The sequence below is a fragment of the Sorex fumeus genome, unplaced genomic scaffold, assembly GCF_029834395.1.
Source record: "Sorex fumeus unplaced genomic scaffold, SorFum_2.1 ptg000095l, whole genome shotgun sequence".
Taxonomy (NCBI): domain Eukaryota; kingdom Metazoa; phylum Chordata; class Mammalia; order Eulipotyphla; family Soricidae; genus Sorex; species Sorex fumeus.
This window is the reverse complement of record NW_026606152.1, coordinates 6,895,811-6,916,362: the sequence shown is the minus strand read 5'-3', so window position 1 is coordinate 6,916,362 and position 20,552 is coordinate 6,895,811. Positions and strand designations below refer to the sequence as shown.

Genomic DNA, 20,552 nt, shown 5'->3' with positions numbered 1-20,552 from the left:
ATCGTGTGGATATGGTCGATGGTGCTGAATCCTTTGCGGAACCCGGCTTGCTCGCATGGTTGTCCTTCATCTAGTGTTCTGCCAATCCTATTTAGGATGACTCGAGTGAACAACTTGTAGATGACAGACAATAGGCAGATCGGGCGATAGTTGCCAATGTCATGGATGTCTCCCTTCTTGAACAGTAGTTCGGTCCTGCTGGTTTTCCATTGGGATGGAACCTTGCATTCAGACAGTAGAGTGTGAAGAGCCGAGTCAGTGTATTGATGAGTACTGATGGCAGGTTCTTCAGGTGTTCAGGTCTGACCTTGTCTGGGCCGGGTGCTGTTCGTTTCTTTACTGACGAAAAGGAGTGTCAGATTTCGGAAGGGAGAACTTTGGGAACGACATATACTTCCTGTGGAATTTGGTATGTCGGCAAGTGGACATGGCTATCGAAGAGATTTGAGTAGAAGTCATGGATAATCTTCTCCTCCATTGCCATTCTGGAGGATGTGATGGATCCATCAGGACGTCGGAATGCAGTCATCTTGGTCTTGTAGTTGGTGAAGGACAGGCGGGCGTTACAAATACTTATCCCAGCTTCTGCCGCATCTACCAGCACTTCTGTTCTTCTCTCTTTGAGGTCTTCCTTCATCGCATCTCTGCACTGCTTTGCGAGCTCAGACGTTAGCTTGCGGTTGCCTGAGGCATGCGCCAAACCTCGCTGGCGAATTAGCTCAAGAGTTTTCGAAGATAGGCGATTTTTTGTGGCTATCTCTCTCTTGGCGTTCCTTGCACATTCATGGAGGTGCTGAACCAGTCGATCGTATTCCTCGTCAATGTTGTCGACAATGGCATCTTCCCATGTTACCAACGAGTTCCCAGTTGGTGGTCATTCTGGGAGTTCTCTTTTTGAACTTTGCAGCCCTTTCTCCCCACTCTGTGAAGTAGAATTTTGCACGAAGGAGACGGTGGTCAGACCCCGTTAGAAATTTTGGGACAACAGCGACATCGGTCAGGCAAAACCGTCGATTGAATCTGATGTGGTCTATTTTGTTGTGGAATCGTCCACCGGGAGACTTCCATGTCCAACGTTTAGATTCTGCCTTCTGGAACTGTGAGTTACCATGAATGGTCTTGGTCGACATGATGAACTCAGACAGTCTCTCACCCTGTTCGTTCCATTCTAGGTCATGGGTCCCGATGTGAAGTTCTTCAGCTGATCTTTTTGGTCCTATCTTGGCATTAAAATCACCCACAATGATCTTGTAGAAGGTGTGGTCTTCTTTATAGAACTTCTCCAGCTCCATGTAGAACTTCTCGATTTCTCTTTCATCATAATGAGATGTTGGTGCGTAGAGAACGAAGATAGAAACTGCCAGCAGTGAGCCACATCTATTCAAATGTAAACGTCCGATTCGGGTTGTTAGGCATTCGAATGAATCAATGCTCTTGGCCAAGTTTGTGTTGACAAGGACACCTATGCCTCCAACACCTCTTTTATCGCATGTCCTGAGGAACAATTCTTCTCCAGTGTTGAAAACGGCATGGTGAGATTCGTTTCTTCTTGTCTCGGTCAGACCAATGATGTCGTACTTGATCTTTCACGCTTGTACCATCAGGTCCTCGATGGATGCATCTGATGCTAGCAAACGTGCATTGAAAGTACAGATGATCATTTTTGTCTTCCTTCGTTGTGGCAGCCTAGTTCGGCCTTGAGATTTTATCGGCCTCTCCTTTCTCATCCTTCTCAGTGTTGCCATGTCGGTGAAGCCTTCAGGGTCAGGTGAATGAGACCAGTTGTAATTACTGGTTTTGGCATATCGAATACACAACGGATAGCTTGCCAGGCTCTTCCGTGCGGGCAGAATACTCTCAGTAGCTTGCCAGTCTTTCCGAGAGGGATAGAGGCTTTTGGGGCGACCTCTAATCGCCCTCATAGGTGTCACCATATTTGAACCCTATCAAATATGGTACAGCAATTCCAGAAGATGTGTATTTAGTGTTTTAAGGTGTGTGCGAGGCCGCGAAGCGGCCGCGCGGGTCCTGAAAGCATCCTGGAGTGTGGCGGCGGCTGGGTAGTGGAGGTAGTGTCAGTAGTGGAGGTCTGCGAGTGGGGTATTTATCTGGTCCCATAGGGGTAGGGTGGGTCTTCTGTGTGCAATCCGATCCCTAGGTCTCTAGTAGTTGGTAGGAGCAGACAGGGCAGGGTAGGGTGGGGCTCCTGATTAGAATCCCTTTGTCACCTGTGGTTGGTGGGAGCAAGCAGAGTATCTCTCTCCCTGGGTTCATTGAGCCTAGAGTCCACGGTCTCAGAGAGTTCTACTTATCTTTTTCTGTGGGTCTCCAGTCATGCGTGAGTCTCGGCCAGAGCTGCCACGCGGGTCCAGAAAGCGTCCTGGAGTGTGGCGGTGGCTGGGTAGTGGAGGTAGATGGCAGGAGGGCGGCTCTGAGGAGACCTCGCCAGCGGCAGAGGAGGAGAGACGCGCTGCACCCGGGCCCATGTGGGGAAGAGCCGCCGCTGCCACTGCCGCCGCTGCCTGGGTGTGCCTGAGCGGAGCGAGGCGCCCGTGACAGCATGAAGTTCACCGAGCACCTCTTGGCGCACATCACGCCCGAGTGGTGGAAGCAGTACATCCAGTATGAGGCTTTCAAGGATATGCTGTACTCAGCTCAGGACCAGGCGCCCTCTGTGGAAGTTACAGACGAGGACACAGTCAAGAGGTATTTTGCCAAGTTTGAAGAGAAATTTTTCCAAACCTGTGAAAAGGAACTTGCCAAAATCAACACTTTTTATTCAGAGAAGCTCGCGGAGGCCCAGCGCAGGTTCTCCACGCTCCAGAATGAGCTGCAATCGTCCCCGGATGCACAGAAAGAGAGCCTGGGCGTCACCACGCTGCGGCAGCGCCGAAAGCCGGTCTTCCACCTGTTGCACGAGGAGCGCGTCCAGCACAGGAACATTAAGGACCTCAAGCTGGCCTTCAGCGAGATCTACCTCAGTCTCATCCTGCTGAAGAACTATCAGAATCTGAATTTTACCGGGTTTCAGAAGATCCTTAAGAAGCATGACAAGATCCTGGAAACGGTGCGCGCGCGGTCCGACTGGCGCGTGGCCCATGTGGAACTTGCCCCATTTTATATGTGCAAGAAGATCAACCAGCTCATCTCCGAAACCGAGGCCGTAGTGACCAACGAACTTGAAGATGGTGACAGACAAAAGGCCATGAAGCACTTGCGTGTCCCCCCCTTGGGCGCCACTCAGCCTGCACCAGCATGGACTACTTGGCCTGTTTTGTGGAATATTTCTTGTACTGAACATTACCCTCGTGCTTGCCGCTGTATTTAAACTTGAAACAAGTTGAAGCATATGGCCCTTGATACGAATCTACTGGGGTGGTTTTCTCCTGATCAAACTCCTTTTCCTGCTAGGCATCAACACGTATGGCTGGTGACAGGCCGGTGTCAACCATGTGCTCATCTTCGAGCTGAACCCGAGGAGCAACCTGTCCCACCAGCATCTCTTTGAGATCACTGGCTTCCTGGGTATCCTGTGGTGCCTGAGCCTTCTGGCCTGCTTCTTCGCCCCCATTGGTGCCATCCCCACCTACGCATACCCGCTGCTCCTCTACGAATTCATGGCTCTCTTCCTCATCAACCCCACCAAGACCTTCTATTACAAGTCCCGTTTCTGGCCACTCATGCTGCTGTTTCAGGTATTTACGGCCCCTTTCCATAAGGTGGGCTTCACCGACTTCTGGCTGGCCGACCAACTCAACAGCCTCTCCGTGATCCTCATGGACTTGGAATACACGACCTGTTTCTACAGCTTCAAGCTCAAATGGAATGAAAGCACCGGCCTTTTGCCAAAGGAGTCAGAAGACCTGGAAATCTGCCACAAGTACTCGTACAGCGTCCGTGCCATTGTGCAGTGCATCCCGGCATGACTGCGCTTCATCCAGTGCCTGCGCCGGTACTGGGACACCCGGAGGGCCTTTCCCCACTTGGTCAACCCCGGCAAGTACTCCATGACCTTCTTCATGGTGACCTTTGCAGCCCTGTACAACACCCACAAAGAGCAAGGCCACGAAGACACTACGGTGTTCTTCTACCTGTGGATCGTCTTCTGTATCATTAGCTCCTGCTACACCCTCATCTGGGACCTGAAGATGGACTGGGGTCTCTTTGACAAGAATGCTGGAGAAAACACCTTCCTCCGAGAGGAGATTGTGTATCCCCAGAAAGCCTACTACTACTGCGCCATCTTGGAGGACGTGATCCTACGCTTTGCCTGGACCATCCAAATGTTGGTCACCTCCACCACCACGACCGTGCTGCCTCACGCCGGGGACATCGTCGCCACCGTCTTCGCGCCCCTGTAGGTCTCCCGGCACTTTGTGTGGAACTTCTTCCGCCTGGAGAACGAGCACCTGAATAACTGTGGCGAGTTTCGTGCCGTGCGGGACATCTCAGTGGCCCCGCTCAACCTCTCCACAGCCTCTGTATTTCTGAAGTCCCAGGAGCCAGGTCCACCTCCCACTCCACTTACATAGAAGCCAGTTAAACTCAACAGACAAAAACAATAACACGGAAGGCTCAGCTGGCAGAAGATAGCTTAGTTGAACATAAGACAAGGACTTAACAACCCTATGCTTAGAACACTTTTCACAATTTTTTTACTGAAGTATGTTTTTTACTGAAGTATATTAACACTAATATAATTTCATTAGCCATTTTGTTGTAATAGACAATATAAAACAAATTATTGTGTGCCTGCTAATGGGATAATTTGGGAGGCAGTTGAAAAAAACGGGCAAGGAAGGTCATTTTTCTGGTGGGATTGCTGTTGGAACATTGGAAGCCCATAACAGTATTATAAACAACTCTGTAAACCATGGTGCTTAAATTTAAAAAATTAAAAATTATTGTAGGTAGAATGCAAAATAATGCTTTCAGGGAAGTGCCAGTAATGTGACTTTTCATTGCTTCAGTATTGAGTTGTAGGGTAAGTGAATTCACTTGATTGTTTTCATTCTCTTCTGCTTTACAAATGAAGATATTGACATTCATAAAATTAATATTTTAAATTAATTTTAGTAACCCTACATATCCTTTGGTATTTAAAAATTACAATATGATACATGCCTACTCCGTGCTAGGAGAGGGAATAAAGAAGTTAAAATGCTTATGTAGCATGTGTGTCTGTGAACCTCATTCAAATCCTCAACACTACCTATTTTTTCTCTGAGTACTGCCAGGCATGATCCCTGATCATAGAGCCAGGTATATGCCCGTATAGCCCCTTACTTTTTATGGAAATCTCCCTACTGTTTTCTATAGAAGCTTAAAATTATCACCAACAGTAAATAAGTTATTTTTTTCACCACATCTCTGCCAGCAGTATCTGTTTCTAGTCTTTTTGACATATGCTATTCTTACTGGTATAAGATGACATATTGTTTTGATTTGCACTTCCTTGATTATGTGATGGGCTGGAGCGATAGCACAGCCATAGGGCGTTTGCCTTGCACTCAGTCAGCCCAGTTGAGCCAGGTTCAATTCCTCTGCCCCTCTCGGAGAGCCCGGCAAGCCACGGAGAGTATCTCGCTCGCACGGCAAAGTCTGGCAAGCTACACGTGATGTATTCAATATGCCAAACACAGTAACAACAAGTCTCAAAATGGAGACATTACTGGGCCCACATGAAGCAAATTGTTGAACAAGGGGAGGACAGTGACAGTGATTATGTGATAATGAACACTTTTATTCACAGGTCTATTGACTATCAGTATATCTTCTTCAGGGAAGTATTTGTATTTCCTCTCCACATTTTTTGGTGGGGAGTGCTTTAGATATCAGATATTAGCTCTTCATGAATATAAAGTGTGAATAGTTGATATATTTTTATTATTGTTTCTTTATTTGAGGCAAGGTATGCAAATACTTTCTCCCATTTCTAACATTTTTGGCTATTTCTTTTCCTTGCAAAACCTTTATAGTTTAATATAAACAAACTGTTTCTATTTTGTTTGTTTTCAGTTAAAGGAGTCAAATCTTTTAAAACAACTTTGGCTCCTTGACAGTTCTGCCTGTGTTTTCTTTCACTGTATATTATGTATTCTACTCTAATGTCAAGTGTTTAATTCACTTTTAATTAAGTTCTAAAAATTGTGGGAGATATAGATCAAGTTTAATTTTCAGTGTGTCTAACTAGTTTTACCATTACATTTTCTGAAGTCACTTTTCTTTATCTATTACTACTACTACAACTACTACTACTACTGTTGCTGCTGTTGCTACTACTACTACTACTACTACTGCTACTACTATTACTCTCACACACATAGAGAGCTTCTTTGTTATATATTAAGTGCTCACGTATATGAAGGTTTATTTTTGGGCTCTCAACTCTATTCCATTAATCTGTGAACGCTTGTTGTAGCGTTACACAGTTTTCATTACTATATGTTACATAATATTGCCTTTGGCCTTTTGTTGATTTCTTGTTGTGTATATTTAAGTCCCACATATGAATGACATCATTCTGTATCTACTCCTTTATATCCAAAGAAAAGGATAGATCATCCTGTACCTATACATTTCTTTCAGAGCAATATCCTCTACTTCCATCTGTGGTATGAAAAATTGCATAATTTTGTTCTTAGAGCTTCACAAGTTTCCATGTGTATATATACTACAACTTCTTGATACAGCTGAGCATTAAGCTGTTTCCTTATTGGTACTTTTTCCACTACTCCATTCCTCAGTTTATAATTTAAACTAAACTCTTTTCTTCCAGAATAAGATCAGTAATTGTGTTTTGCACACCTTTATAATTTTCCTTTGTCAACCCACCTAAAGATGTTTTATGGTTAAACCAGATCAAGAAGAACCCAGAGTGGTGAAGGAATTTTCTAATGAGCCTGATGAACAGTAGTGTATTTTACCTTATTTTTTCTTCCATATTCCTTGAGAGTTCATGATATTAGAGGAAATTTGGTTTTCTATATGCAGCTTGTTCCAGTTTACTTAATCACCATTTTCAGTGTTTCATACACCTGATTTTAAAGATGGGGTAAAATTCTCAGAGAAGTCAGAGTCTTCAGAGACACATCATTATAGAAGATACCCAAATCTAAAACTTTCTATTTTAAAAATGTTGACATGACTAGACTAATCTAAATCCAAAGTTCCAATGAAATTTCCCATGCAAACGAATTCATTAATATAAAAGGAAAAATATATTTTATTTATTCTATTGACACAAATTTTATCCAAGTATTTTCCTTTGGAAGATTCTACCCCATGTAAGTTTCCTCTATATCATAAAAAGTTTCACCTCCCACAGACCACAAATCCTATTACAAATTATAACTCAAATTATGGGTAGAAAGCTTATAAATGAAAGTGTATATTTTAATATAAAAAGTAAGTTATTATTTTCTCTTTTCTCAGGAATTTTCTATCTCTTTTTTCCTGTCATGCACATCCTATAGATTTCTTTGGTAAAAAGTTCTCCCAAAGATATTTGGGGAATAGATTAGGTGCTTTTACATCACTCCTTGTTTGGATATATTCTCTATGTGAACCGAGGTCGGCTGCGTGCAAGGCAAACGCCCTACCTGCTGTGCTATCACTCCAGCTCAAAAAGCTCAATTTCTAGCTGTTTGAGGATTGCCTATATTGTCTTCAAAAAAATGCTGAACCAGTTGGAATTGCCACCAACAATCAAGAAGAAACCCTCTGCATCCATGCAAGCACTGGTTGCTCTTTTTTGACTTGTGACATTCTCTGTTAATCACAGCAGGAAGGGCATTTGCCTTGCACGCGGCCGACCCGGGTTCAATTCCTCCATCCCTCTCAGAGAGCTCGGCAAGCTACTGAGAGTATCCCACCTGCATGGTAGAGCCTGGCAAGCTCCTCGTGGCATATTCAATATGCCAAAAACAGTAACAATAAGTCTCGCCAGACGTTACTGGTGCCCGCTAGAGCAAATCAATGAACAATGGGAGGACAGTGCTACAGTGCTTCAGACATTCTCTTGTGATGTGAGATGATATCTCATTGTTGTTTTGATTTGCATCTCCCTGATGATTAGCGATATATAGCAGTTTTTTTTATGTGTCTTTTGTCCTTTTGTATTTCTTCTTTGAGGAAGTTTCTGTTCTTGCTAGTGGTTTATCAATCTTGATTACTTTCTCAGAGAGCCAGCTCTTGGTTTCCTTGATGTTTTGGATTGTTGGGATTCCAGCTCATTGGTTTCTGCTCTAAGTTTTATTATTTCCTTCCTCCTGCCTGGTTATTTTAATATTGTTATTAAATTATTAAATTATTGTAATTGGTTATTTTCCAACATCATAATGTGTGAGATTAGTTATTTATGTGGGCCCTTTCTTCCTTCCTAATGTAATGTTAATTGAGGTAGGGGCTAATGAATTATTGCCCTAATGTGGTTTGGGTAATCAGGCTGCCTTAGTGAAAGTTTTATATAAAAGGCTAATTTGTGGTTTCTATGGGATATGGAGGGGGAGATTAACTTGCAGCCACATTAGTGTCCATACTTCAGAATTCACTCCCATTGGGCTTCTGACGTGTAACTGGAGGTATTAGGTCCTTGCAGCTAGAGCCCTAATTTTGGCTTTCTCCAGTCTGGAGTCTGCCGATCCTGCATAGCTTTGTCCTTAGAATCCACCTTAGCCTGCCTACTATTATACTTTAAAACTTTTATTAGATATTAAGGCACTATGACTTACATAGTTATCCCTATCTAGGTTCTACACATACAATGCTCCAACACCAACCCCACCAATAGTACAGCAGATAGGGCACTTGTTTTGTATGTGGCCAACCCATGTTTAATCCCTAGCAGCCCATATGGCACCCAAGTCCACCAGGAGTGATCTTTCAGTGTAGAGCTAGGAGTATTCCCTGAGCATTACTAGATAATAGCCCAAAACAAGCAAAAATATATATAAGTACATGAATATACCCAGGAACTTTGTTCTTGTACTTTGTTCTTGAATGTACCCAGGAACTTTGTTCTTCACCAAACATGGTCCTGAACTGAAACACAAGTGAAATAAATAGAGGCTTCTATTGAGAGTGCAACTATAAGAAAGATACTTTGACTTTTTTCCCAGATAAGTAAATATGAAGTTGAGAAAGATACCTTAAATCATATCTTAAGTGGTAGTATGATATTTTGCATATAGCATACATAACCCTGAAATTGTTCTTATTCAGTCCTTAATAAAACAGGGAAGGTAACACTTCTCTCCAAATTATATGATATCAGAATTGTCATATAGAAGACAAAAATAAATTCTAAAAATACTATTCTTGGGCTGGAACGATAACACAGCGGTAGGGCGTTTGCCTTGCACGCAGCCAACATGGCCGACCTGAGTTCGATTCCTCCGCCCCTCTCGGAGAGCCCGGCAAGCTACTGAGAGTATCTCGCCCGCACCGCAGAGCCTGGCAAGCTCCCTGTGACGTGTTCAATATGCCAAACACAGTAACAACAAAGTCTCCAATGGAGACGTTACTGGGCCCGCTCGAGCAAATTGATGATCAACGGGAGGGCCTTACTTTACTTACTATTCTCAGTTCAGTCTTTAAATAATACATCCAGGAATGATCTCTGAGCACAGAGCTAGGAAGCAGCTAGTAGCAATGCTGGATGTACCCCTCACCCCCAAAAATATAGGAAGAGGAAATTAACAAGCAATTCTCTCAGGAAATCAGAAGGATTGCCAATAGACAATGAAAAAATATTCATCATCACTTATGATTAAGTAAATCCAAATTAGGGTAACAATCAAATATCATCTCACTCCAGTGAGAATGGTACATATAAAAAGCAGCAGGAATAACTTGTGTTGGCATGGATGGGTAAAAAAGAAACTCATTCATTGCTGATAGGAATGTTATATGGTTCAATCCCTGCAGAAAAACTTATGGAGAGCTCTTACTAAAATAAAAATTGACCAATGACCCAGCAATCCCACTTCTGGGTATCTACTCATGGAACATAAAAACCATCCATTCAAAAGAATATATGCACAACATTGTAACACTTTGTAGAATAGTTAAGATATGGAATCAACCTAGGTGTCTAAAGATTAGATGAGTGTATTATGAAGATGTGGTATATATACACAACATAATACTATGCAACTGTCAGGAATAATGAAATAGGATGAAATTTTGCTGCGCCTGGGATGAAACTGGAAGACACTGTCCTAAGTGAAGTAAGTAAGAAGATCAAATACACTATGATCTCATTTATTTATGGTATATAGAATAACTTGATGAGGAAATGCAATGTACAAAAAAAGAGATTGAGTAAATCACCCATGACCCCAGAGTAAAGTGAGGAGGATAGAAATTGATGGTGAAAATAAGGTGAAGGGAATTATTGGAGGTGCAGCAGGAGTCAAGGACCTCAGATCTATCAGTGATGTAGAGAAGTGGAATAGCTATATATACATACAATGAAGTCAACAACAATGGAAGCATGGAATCCAAACTACAAAACTAAAACTAAAAATGGATGAACATGGAGCATAATCATGCCAAGTGAAATTAGTCAAAAAAGGGAGGGATAGACATATAATTGATCACACTCATTTGTGGGACATATAAATCATACTATGAGGATATTACCCAAGGACAGTAGAAATGATGGTCAGGAGAACTGACCCCTTGTTGGAAGCTTGCCATATGTGGAAGTGGAGAGGGTAGTTAAGATAGATAAGTGACCACTATGACAGTGGCCGTTGGAAATGATTACTCTGTACAAGAATTAAGTGCTGCAAGTAGGACAAGGGACAAACAGTACCTGTGTTTCAAACCATAATGCCCAAAAGATATAAGGGGGAGAGAGAATGAGAGAGAATAAAAGTGCCTGCCATAGAGGCAGACTGTGGGTGGGGTGTGTGTGAAAGGAGGGAAACTGAGGATATTTGTTGTGAGAAATGTACACTGGTGAAGGAACAGGTGTTGGGACATTGTATGACCAAAACCTAATCATAGAAAACTTTGTAATTGTGTATATCATGGTGATTTAATAAAAAGTAATTAATTGTATAAAAGTGGAGACAGTGAACATCCTTGCTTTCTACCTTTTCTAAGTGGCAATGCCTTCAGATTTCACTATTAAGAAAAATATTAGCTGTGGACTTATTACAGATACCCATAACTATCATGAGAAATACTCCTTCCATCCCTATTTTGTTGAAAGTTTTATAATTAATGGATATTGGATATTATAAAAATCTTTCTCTCATTGCCTGATTTGATTTTTTCTTTTACTAATGTGGTGCATCATGTAATTGATTTTCATATGTTGAACCATCATTGCATCTCAGGAATGAATCCTACCTGATCATGATAAATGAGTCATTTTTTAATCACCATGAGATATAGTTACAAAATATTATGATTACGTTTCAGTCATACACTGATTGAACACCGATCCCTCCACCAGTACACATTTTCCACCACCATTGTTCTCCAGTCACTCCCACCCCATTCCATCCTCTGCCTCTGTGGAAGGTACATACATTCTTACTCTCGCTCTCTCTCTAATTTTGGGCGTTATGATTTGCAATAAAGATAATAAGAGGCTATCATGTTTGGTCCTTAGTCTATTTTTGGCACACATCTCCCATCCTGAACAATCCATCCAACCATCATTTACTTAGTAGTCCCTTCTCTATCCCAACTATCTCCAGCATGTGAGGCCAGCTTCCAAACCATGGAGTGATCCTCCTGGCCCATATCTCCTTAGGTGTTAGTCTCATATTATGCTATTTTATATTCCACAAATGATTGCGTTTATTATATGTCTGTCCCTCTCTTTCTGACCCATTTCACTTAGCATGGTACTCTCCATGTCCATCCACTTATATACAAATTTCATGATTTCATCTCTTCTAGCAGCTGCATAGAATTCCATTGTATAGATGTACCACAGGCTGGAGCGATAGCACAGCGGTAGGGTGTTTGCCTTGCACGTGGTCGGCCCGGCCGAATCAGGTTCGATTCCTTCGCCCCTCTCAGAGAGCCAGGCAAGCTACCGAGAGTATCTAGCCCACACGGCAAAGCCTAGCAAGCTACCCGTGGTGTATTCGATATGCCAAACACAGTAACAACAAGTCTCAAAATGGAGACATTACTGGGCCCACTGGAGCAAATTGATGAACAACGGGAGGACAGTGCAATGCGGTGCAAATGTACCAAAGTTTCTTTAACCAGTCATCTGTTCTCTGGCAATCGAGTTTTTTCCCACAGATTCTGGCTATTGTGTATAGTGCTGCTACCCCCACAGCACTGAATTTAAGTTCTACATTAGGTGTGTAAATTCGCCTGGCTGGTCACCCATCCCCTCTGCCTGTATCCAAACCCCCTACACTACTCCAAAGCTTAGAGGCAGCCGGGTATTTTAGGGGAAAGGGCACTTCAGACAGATAAGGGAGTATCAAATAAAGGGTGTTTGGAGGATCTTCCCAGGAGGGGAGATGCATGTTGAAAGTAGACTATGGACTAAACATGTTTGCCACTCAATGCCTCTTTTGCCGACCACAACACCCAAAAGGAGAGAGAGAACAAAAGGGAATGCCCTGCCACAGAGGCAGGGTGGGAGGGGGGGATGGGAGGGATATTATCCATGGTGGTGGAAAATGGGCACTGGTGGAGGGATGGGTATTTGATCATTGTATGACCGAAACCCAAGCACAAAGATTTGTAAATCTACAACTGTAGCTCATGGTGCTTCACTAATAAAAATAAATAAATAAAAAAAACCCCTGCCCTACCTGCTGTGCTATTGCTCCAGCCCCTGCCCCAACTTTTTGATATCTACCAGTGCTTGTCTGGTAGACAGCAATTGTATACCATTGTTTTCCATTTTTTCACTCTGTGCCTGTGAGTTTGGGTGTGCTTTCTGGAAGAAGCATATAGACAGATATTTCCTAATCCCTCCAGCCACTCTGTACCTTTTGATAGAATAGTTTATTCCATTGATGATCAGAGATTGTTGGTATAAAGAACTGTATTGCCATTATTGCTGAATGTGTTTATTTGTTGCTTCAAATATCTGTTTATTTATTTTACAAATGTCTGTTTAATAAATTTTTGTATGTTTTTGGAAATGTCTTCTTTCTATAAGTGGCCTTTCAGTAGTTCTTGCAGGATTGGTTTAGTTACTGTGAATTTTGCAAACTCATGTTTCTCTAAAAAGGTTTTTATTCCCTCCCTCAAATCTAAATAAGAGTTTTTCATACTAACAAACCTTGGAATGAAAGTTTTTTATTCAGTACTTTGTATATGTAATTCCAGTCTTTTCTTGCTTTTATAGTTTCATATAGGAAATCTTTAATAATGCTTATGTTACTTCCTTGGTACTTGAAATTTTTCTTCTTTCTTGATGCTTTACCTAGTCAGTCTCTGTATTTTATTTTATTTTATTTTTTTTTATCAATTTGGTGTCTTGGTTATAATGAAGCATGTGGGAAGACTTTTAAATTCCCCCTTAAAAAGTAATTTAAAAGTCATAAATGGCAAAATATTCTATTTAGCAACAACTACTATTGTTACTTACATAAAGTATAAATTTTACAGAACAAGGTTATACAGGTAGAATCCAAAATTTCATGCAGTGATTCAGCAGCCACAACTTAATAATAATGCTCAGAAATAACTCCACCAGCTAGCACTCACCCAGATGCGAGGAAACCAGAGGTGTGATTCCCACAGCAACTGCAGGCTTGGCAGACCATCCACAGCCATTCTGGTTTACTCCAGAGGGGAATGACCTTGAAAGCAACTTCGAGAGAAGAGAGCCCGTTTTAATCTCTACATCTAATTGCAAAATTGCATCTAATTGTGTGTGTGTGTGTGTGTGTGTGTGTGTGTGTGTAGATGGGGACATGAAATAAGAACAGTGGATGTGTGTATGTGTGAATGTGTGTAGGTGAAACATCGGCTGTTAATTTTTGAGTTTGAGTGATTAACATATCAATCATGATATCATTTTCTACTTTGTGTGTCTTTTAAAATTAATAAAAGTTAAAAAAATCTTCTCTGGAGACAGTGAAGAGAAGGGGTAAGATGCCCACCCGCCCATCTTTGACAGCACAGACTGGCATGTGTGCCCGTGACCAGGGCGGGGACCCGTCCAGTGCTGGGCAGTGCTGTCCTGGGTGACCCCCCATCAGTTCCTGTAATTGGTCGTGCAGGGACAGGACAGGCCCACTTTTCAAGTGTATCGGGGGAAAAAAAGTAAGCTTTCAGTAATATATTTTCTTTTGCAATATGGAATTGTGAATTCTGACATCAGTGGTTACTCCAGTGCTTCTTTAGATTCTGGATTATGTTGTTGTTGTTGGTGGTGGTGGTTGGGGGAGATGCTCAAGCTCTGCTGAGGAGCCAGGGCCACTCCCAGTGACCCTCCCAGTGATCATCTGCCCCAGCTGGGACCCTGAATACCAACCTCTCAGTCCAGTGGGGTTGGGGGAGGGGCAGATGTGTTGGGAATGGCGTTTGGGGCCTCCTGCCTGGGAAGAATGCTTCCTAGCCCTTTGTGCGATTCGCTGGCCCTAGATGAAGTCTTTATTTAGTCCCCATTCTTTTATTTTATTTTATTTTATTTTATTGGTGAGATATCATGAGGTACAGTTGCAGACTTACACATTTTTGTGCTTGGGTCTCAACCATATAATGATCAAATACCCATCCCTCCACAGTGCCCATTTCCCACCACCATGGATCCCAGTATCCCTCCCACCCCCCAACCCCCCCCCCATCCCACCCTGCATTCCTTTTTGTTCTCTCTCTCTTATTGAGTCCCCATTCTTTTAGAATACATCTTATGGGACAAAGAGAGATTGCTTCTTATTTGCAAACATATTTGTGTTTGAACTGAGCCTTCTGCCACTTGGATAGAGTTTTCCTGCAGTTTTCAACATTTGTGTTGAAAAGAGAAAATAGCATGCATTCTGGGGGTTGAAAGGGCAATTGGTATGAAAGTTTTTAAAGCATAAGAAGTAATATTATTCGTTCCGATTTAGTAGGTATGTAGATGACTTTAATCGTGGTAATGTAATATGGGACAGAAACTGAGGTTGAATTTCTAAGGTAATCCTGTACACATGAAAGATGAAGTTATTTGTTGAAAAATGAAGTAGTTTCCACCTCAAAGCATTTTGGGGCCGTATTTGGCAGCAGAGTTTAAGTTTGAGAAGCCCAGAGCAATCACTTTCAATTTTGGTTTAGTTTGCTGCTTTATTGCAAATATTAGATTTGTTGCTGTATTATTTATGGCCAGAATTAGTACTTGAAGATGATTCTGTCTTCATTAAGCAGGGAGATAGACTCCTAGCCGTTTCCTAAATGTTCATCTGTCTTTATATATTCCGAGGTGTTACCCAGATGCAAGAATGTTAATCATCAGCTTTCAGATAAGTCACCTCAGTTCCCAGAGTGGGCAGTCCCGCCTTGTGGGGGCACTAGAATCATTCAAGAGGGCAGTAATAGCAGATACCACTGTGGGGGGGGGGGGATGGCTTTTAGTTTTCACTCACTTAGTGAACGTAGATTTCAAGGGGAGTAGTGAGTGATGTTTTATCTGGGAAGTGGGTTACTTGTTTAGAAACTTTTGCTCTAGAGCATGATATGAATCCATAAAAGGAATTTTTTAAGCACTGAAAAGAGAGCTCAATTCTCTTTAAGCATCCTTTTTAAAATAAAAAAAAATCATTAATTTATTGAGGTAAAATGAGTTTATGAGAGTGTCAGGCTTGTGTCTTTGGAGTAACACAAAGACCTTCAAGGGTGTTCTTAAATTTTGGAATATGGGGAAATGCTTTAATATTTTGAGAATAGCTATTTTATTTTGTTTCTTTTGGGGTGGGCTGGAGGGATAGCACAGCGAGTAGGGCATTTGCCTTTCACGCGCTGACTCCCGTTCCATTACTCCGCCCCACTTGGAGAGCCTGGCAAGCTACTGAGAGTATTCTGCCCGCACGGCAAAGACTGGGAAGCTCCCCATGATGGATTTGATATGCCAAAAACAGTAACAAGTCTCACAATGGAGACATTACTGGTGCCTGCTGGAGCAAATCAATGAACAATGGGAGGACAGTGCTATAGTACTTGGTGTCTTGGTATTGTTTTGTTTTCATCTATTTTGTTTGGTGCTCTTGAATCTGTGCAGAAACTTCATTCTATAAATTGGGAAAGTTCTCAGTTATTATTTCTCCCACCAGTTGTCCTTCCTCTTCCTCTTTTTCCTCTCCTTATGATATTCCTATAATCTGGAATTTCTTCTTCTTACTGTTATCTATCAAGAATCCAACCTTCTCCTCTACTTGCTCCCCTTCTCTTCTGCTACTTTGTTATGGCTAGTACCCTGTCTTTGGGTGATACTGATATGTTCTCCACTTCCTGAATTCTGCTGCTGTGGCTTGCAGTGGTATTTGTTAGAATCAATTCCTTTGATTCTATTTGTATGGACTCACTGATACTAAGTCAATTCTTTCTTGGGCTGATTGACTTTCTATTTAGTGTTTGAATACCATTGCCATTGCATGAACTTGTTGATTTGAGGTCCTTCTCAAATCAAAGCTTGAGATTTTTCATTGAGCTCAAGGATTTGCCTGGACTTCTGTCACTGTTGCAAGTCAATTCCTTTCTCTAGCTATTAGCCTTAAATTTTTTTGTGGGTTCTGTCAATTCAACTTTAAATCCCAAGCTTGGGTACTGATCTGACTCATTATTTTATACTGATCTGATGTTTTGTTTTAAGAGGTACTATTTGTGAATGCTTGTTCAAATTACTCTTGCGGCCCTTGTATGGCATTTCGGTGGACAAGCAACTGTAGGTCTATTTATCTCATTCAGATTCCAGGGTTCTTGTGGATGTATTCTGGAACTGACTTGTAAACTTTCCATTACCCACCAGTGTGTGTGTTAGTAGTATGAAAGGGGAAACTTAAAGCTGTGGCACAGACACTTACTCAACTACACACTTTTGGGAATCAGTGTAGCCACCAGGGTTAACTTCTAGCAGCTGCAACATGTCATGGCACTAAGGACCCATCTTAGGTGGAAACTTGTGGGACATGTGCCAACACACTGGAATGTCCCTGGATAGGATGGAAGCAGGGTGACTAGAGTATGTCTGGTTTTGAGGAGTTTTAAATAAGCTTCCACTGAGTACAGAGGTGTGAAACAGGCTGGCGTGAGTGAGGGAGACTCATAGTACAGGGTCAGGAGGAAGATTTGGAGGGATCAACCCAATAACGAAGAGAGGGCAAGGACAGTGTCTATTATTATATGTTGTCTTATAATTAGTATCACTACGTGTTATGCTTCAAAATATATAGATAAAATGATAGAGTAACTATTATAATATCTATTATATGATATAGCTTATACATATGTTACATATATATTTATATTTTACATTTAAATTTTAACCTGTAGGACATGCTTCTGAATTTCTCCTATTTTAAATAATTTTCTTTTTTAAATAATTTAGTTTCTTTTTAAAATTATTTACTTTTTTAAAATTTTAGGGTTTTAAAAATATTGAATCACCATAAGGTACACAGTTACATAGTTGTTCATGATTAGTTTTCAGTCATATAATGTTTCAATACCTTTCACACTGTATGTTTCCCATTGATGTTCCCAATTACCCTCCCACCCACTCCCTCTCTGTCTCTATGACAAACACTTTCCTTCTCTCTCTCTCTCTTTCTCTCTCTCTCTGTCACTCTCTGTCTTTCTCTGTCTCTTTCTCTATGTCTCTCTCTTTGTATGTCTGTCTCTCTCTCTCCACCCCCTCCCTCCCTCCCTCCCTCCCTCCCCTTGTGGGCATTATGGTTCGCAATACAGATACTGAAAGGTTATTATTTACATCACTATACCTCCTTTTAGCATACAGTTCTTGTGATTATTTCCAATTATGTTGGGGCTGGAGAGATAGCACAGCGGTAGGGCGTTCGCCTTACAAGCGGCCAACAAGGCCGACCCAGGTTCGATTCCTCCGCCCCTCTCGGAGAGCCCGGCAAGCTACCAAGAGTATTCGATATGCCAGACACAGTAACAACCAAGTCTCCAATGGAGACGTTACTGGGCCCGCTTGAGCAAATCGACGATCAACGGGAGGGCCTTTACTTTACTTTACTTTACATGTTGTCACAATGATCCCTTCTCTGTACTGCCTACACTCCGCAACAATTTGTGGGAGGATTCCTACCATGGACCAATCTTCCTAACCCTCATTTATACTTAGGATAATCTGTTTTCAAGTACTTGGGTTCTTTCCAAATTCTGGTTATTGTGAATAGTACTGCAATAACATAGAAATGAACATAGAAGTATACCTGAATTTTCTCCATTGCATTTTTTCAATGGAAAAAAACAGGTCAATGGAAGCTGAATTTCTAGTTTCTTGAGGAATTTCCATATTGTTTTCCAAAAAGACTGGACCAATCGGCAGTCCCGCAGCTGAGTTTATTCTTGATTATCACTTGATCACTTGATCCCCCGTTATTCATCGAATTACTCAAGCGGGTGCCAGTAACGTCTCCATTCATCCCTGTTGCGTGCTAGAATAGCCCAATGGCATCTGTTCGTTCTAGGAACATGCAGAGTCTCAAAACGATCATTCAGGGTCTTGACGAAGAAGTCTGACCATCTTGTAGGTGGGCGTCCACGCGATCTTTTGACGTCCGGTGGAATCCAGTCAGTAATGGCTCTAGTCCAGTGGTTGTCTGTAAACCTCATTACGTGTCCAGCCCATCTGATTTTTGATGCCTTGGCAAATGAGACAGCGTCCCTGATTCTTGAGCGTTGATGGAGATCAGAACTCCGGGTTCTATCTCTCATTTGAGTGAATCGTGATATTCCAAGCATAGCTCTTTCGATTCCTCTTTGAGAGACCCGAATAGCGTTCTAATCCTGTTTTCGTAGGGCCCAGGTCTCTGAGGCATATGTTAATGCAGGAAGAACAGTGGAATCAAAGAGATGTGCTCGTAGCTGGAGGTTCTTTGTCTGCTTAATTGTTTCTTCAGTGCTCTTGAAGGCATTCCAAGCCACTCTCTTCCTCCTGCGCAACTCAGGTGCCAGGTCATTCATGATGTTGATTTCTTGACCTAAGTATATATAACTGTTGCATGCGGAGATGGTGGTTCTGTTGAGAGCGAATGGAGCATCAGGAACATGACTGTTTCTCATAAACATTGTCTTCGTAAGATTCAGCTGTAGTCCGACCTTTCCACACTCATGGTCAAAGTCGGTCAGCATTTGTGCCCGCTTGGCTGATGTTTGGTGTTATTAGAACAGTGTCATCAGCAAAGCAGAGGTGGTGTAGTTGCCGACCATCTATCTTCACTCCCATTCTTTCCCATTCCAGTCATCGCATGATGTTCTCGAGGGCGGCACTGAAGAGTTTTGGTGAAATGGTATCATGCTGCCGAACCCCTCTTTTGACATGGACGATTACTTCTTTGTAGAATGGTGAGATCCTGGTAGTGAATCCGTAATAGAGCTCATGAAGGATCCTGATGTATTGAGTTTGTAAGCCTTGATTGGCTAGGGCTTCTATGACCGCTTCCATCTCAACAGAATCAAAGGCCTTCTTTAAATCAATGAACGTTAAGCAGAGCGGCATCTTCAACTACTGAGAAACCTCAATGAGCTTAGTAATTGTGTAGATATGGTCAATGGTACTGAATCCTTTTCGGAATCTGGCTTGTTCACATGGTTGTCCTTCATCTAGTGTTCTGCTAATCCTATTCAGGATGACTTGAGTGAACAGTTTGTAGACGACAGACAATAGGCAGATTGGGCGATAGTTGCTAGTGTCATGGATGTCTCCCTGCTTGTATAGTAGTACAGTCTTGCTGGTTTTCTATTGGGATGGAATCTTGCATTCAGACAGGTAGTGTGTGAAGAGCCGAGCCAGTGTATTGATGAGTACTGATGGTAAGTTCTTCAGGTGTTCAGGTCTGATCTTGTCTAGGCCAGGTGCTCTTTGTTTCTTTACCGACGAGATGGCATGTTGGATTTCGGAAGGGAGAACATTGGGAACGACATATCCATCATGTGGTATGTGGTATGTGGGCAAGTGGACGTGGCTATTAAAGAGATCTGAGTAGAAGTTATGAATAATCTTCTCCATTGCCCTTCTGGAAGATGTGATAGATCCATCAGGATGTCGGAGGGCAGTCATCTTGGTCTTGTAGTTGGTGAAGGATAGGCGGGCATTATGAATGCTTTTCCCGGCTTCTGCCGCATATACCAGCACCGCTGCTCTCCTGTCTTTGAGGTCATCCTTGATGGCTTCTCTGCATTGTTTTGCCAGCTTGGACGTTCACTTGCGGTTGCCTGAGGCATGTGTCATGCCACATTGGCGAATAAGTTCAAGAATGTTTGAAGAAAGGCGGTTTTTTGAGGTTATCTCTCTCTTGGCATTCCTCGCACAATCATGGAGGTGCTGAATCATTTGATCGTATTCCTCATCAATGTTGTCAATGATGGCATCTTCCCATGTTGCCGCAACA

The 20,552-nt window shown here is 42.2% G+C and overlaps 1 protein-coding gene and 1 pseudogene across 1 annotated transcript in view; both read left to right on the top strand.

The window, feature by feature from the left end:
- The window catches only part of STPG2 (sperm tail PG-rich repeat containing 2), a 254,233-nt gene that overhangs the window by 211,257 nt on the left and 22,424 nt on the right, over window positions 1-20,552 (top strand). The gene's annotated exons all lie outside the window — the stretch shown is intronic.
- LOC130040664 (xenotropic and polytropic retrovirus receptor 1-like) lies at window positions 2,545-4,460 on the top strand (annotated as a pseudogene).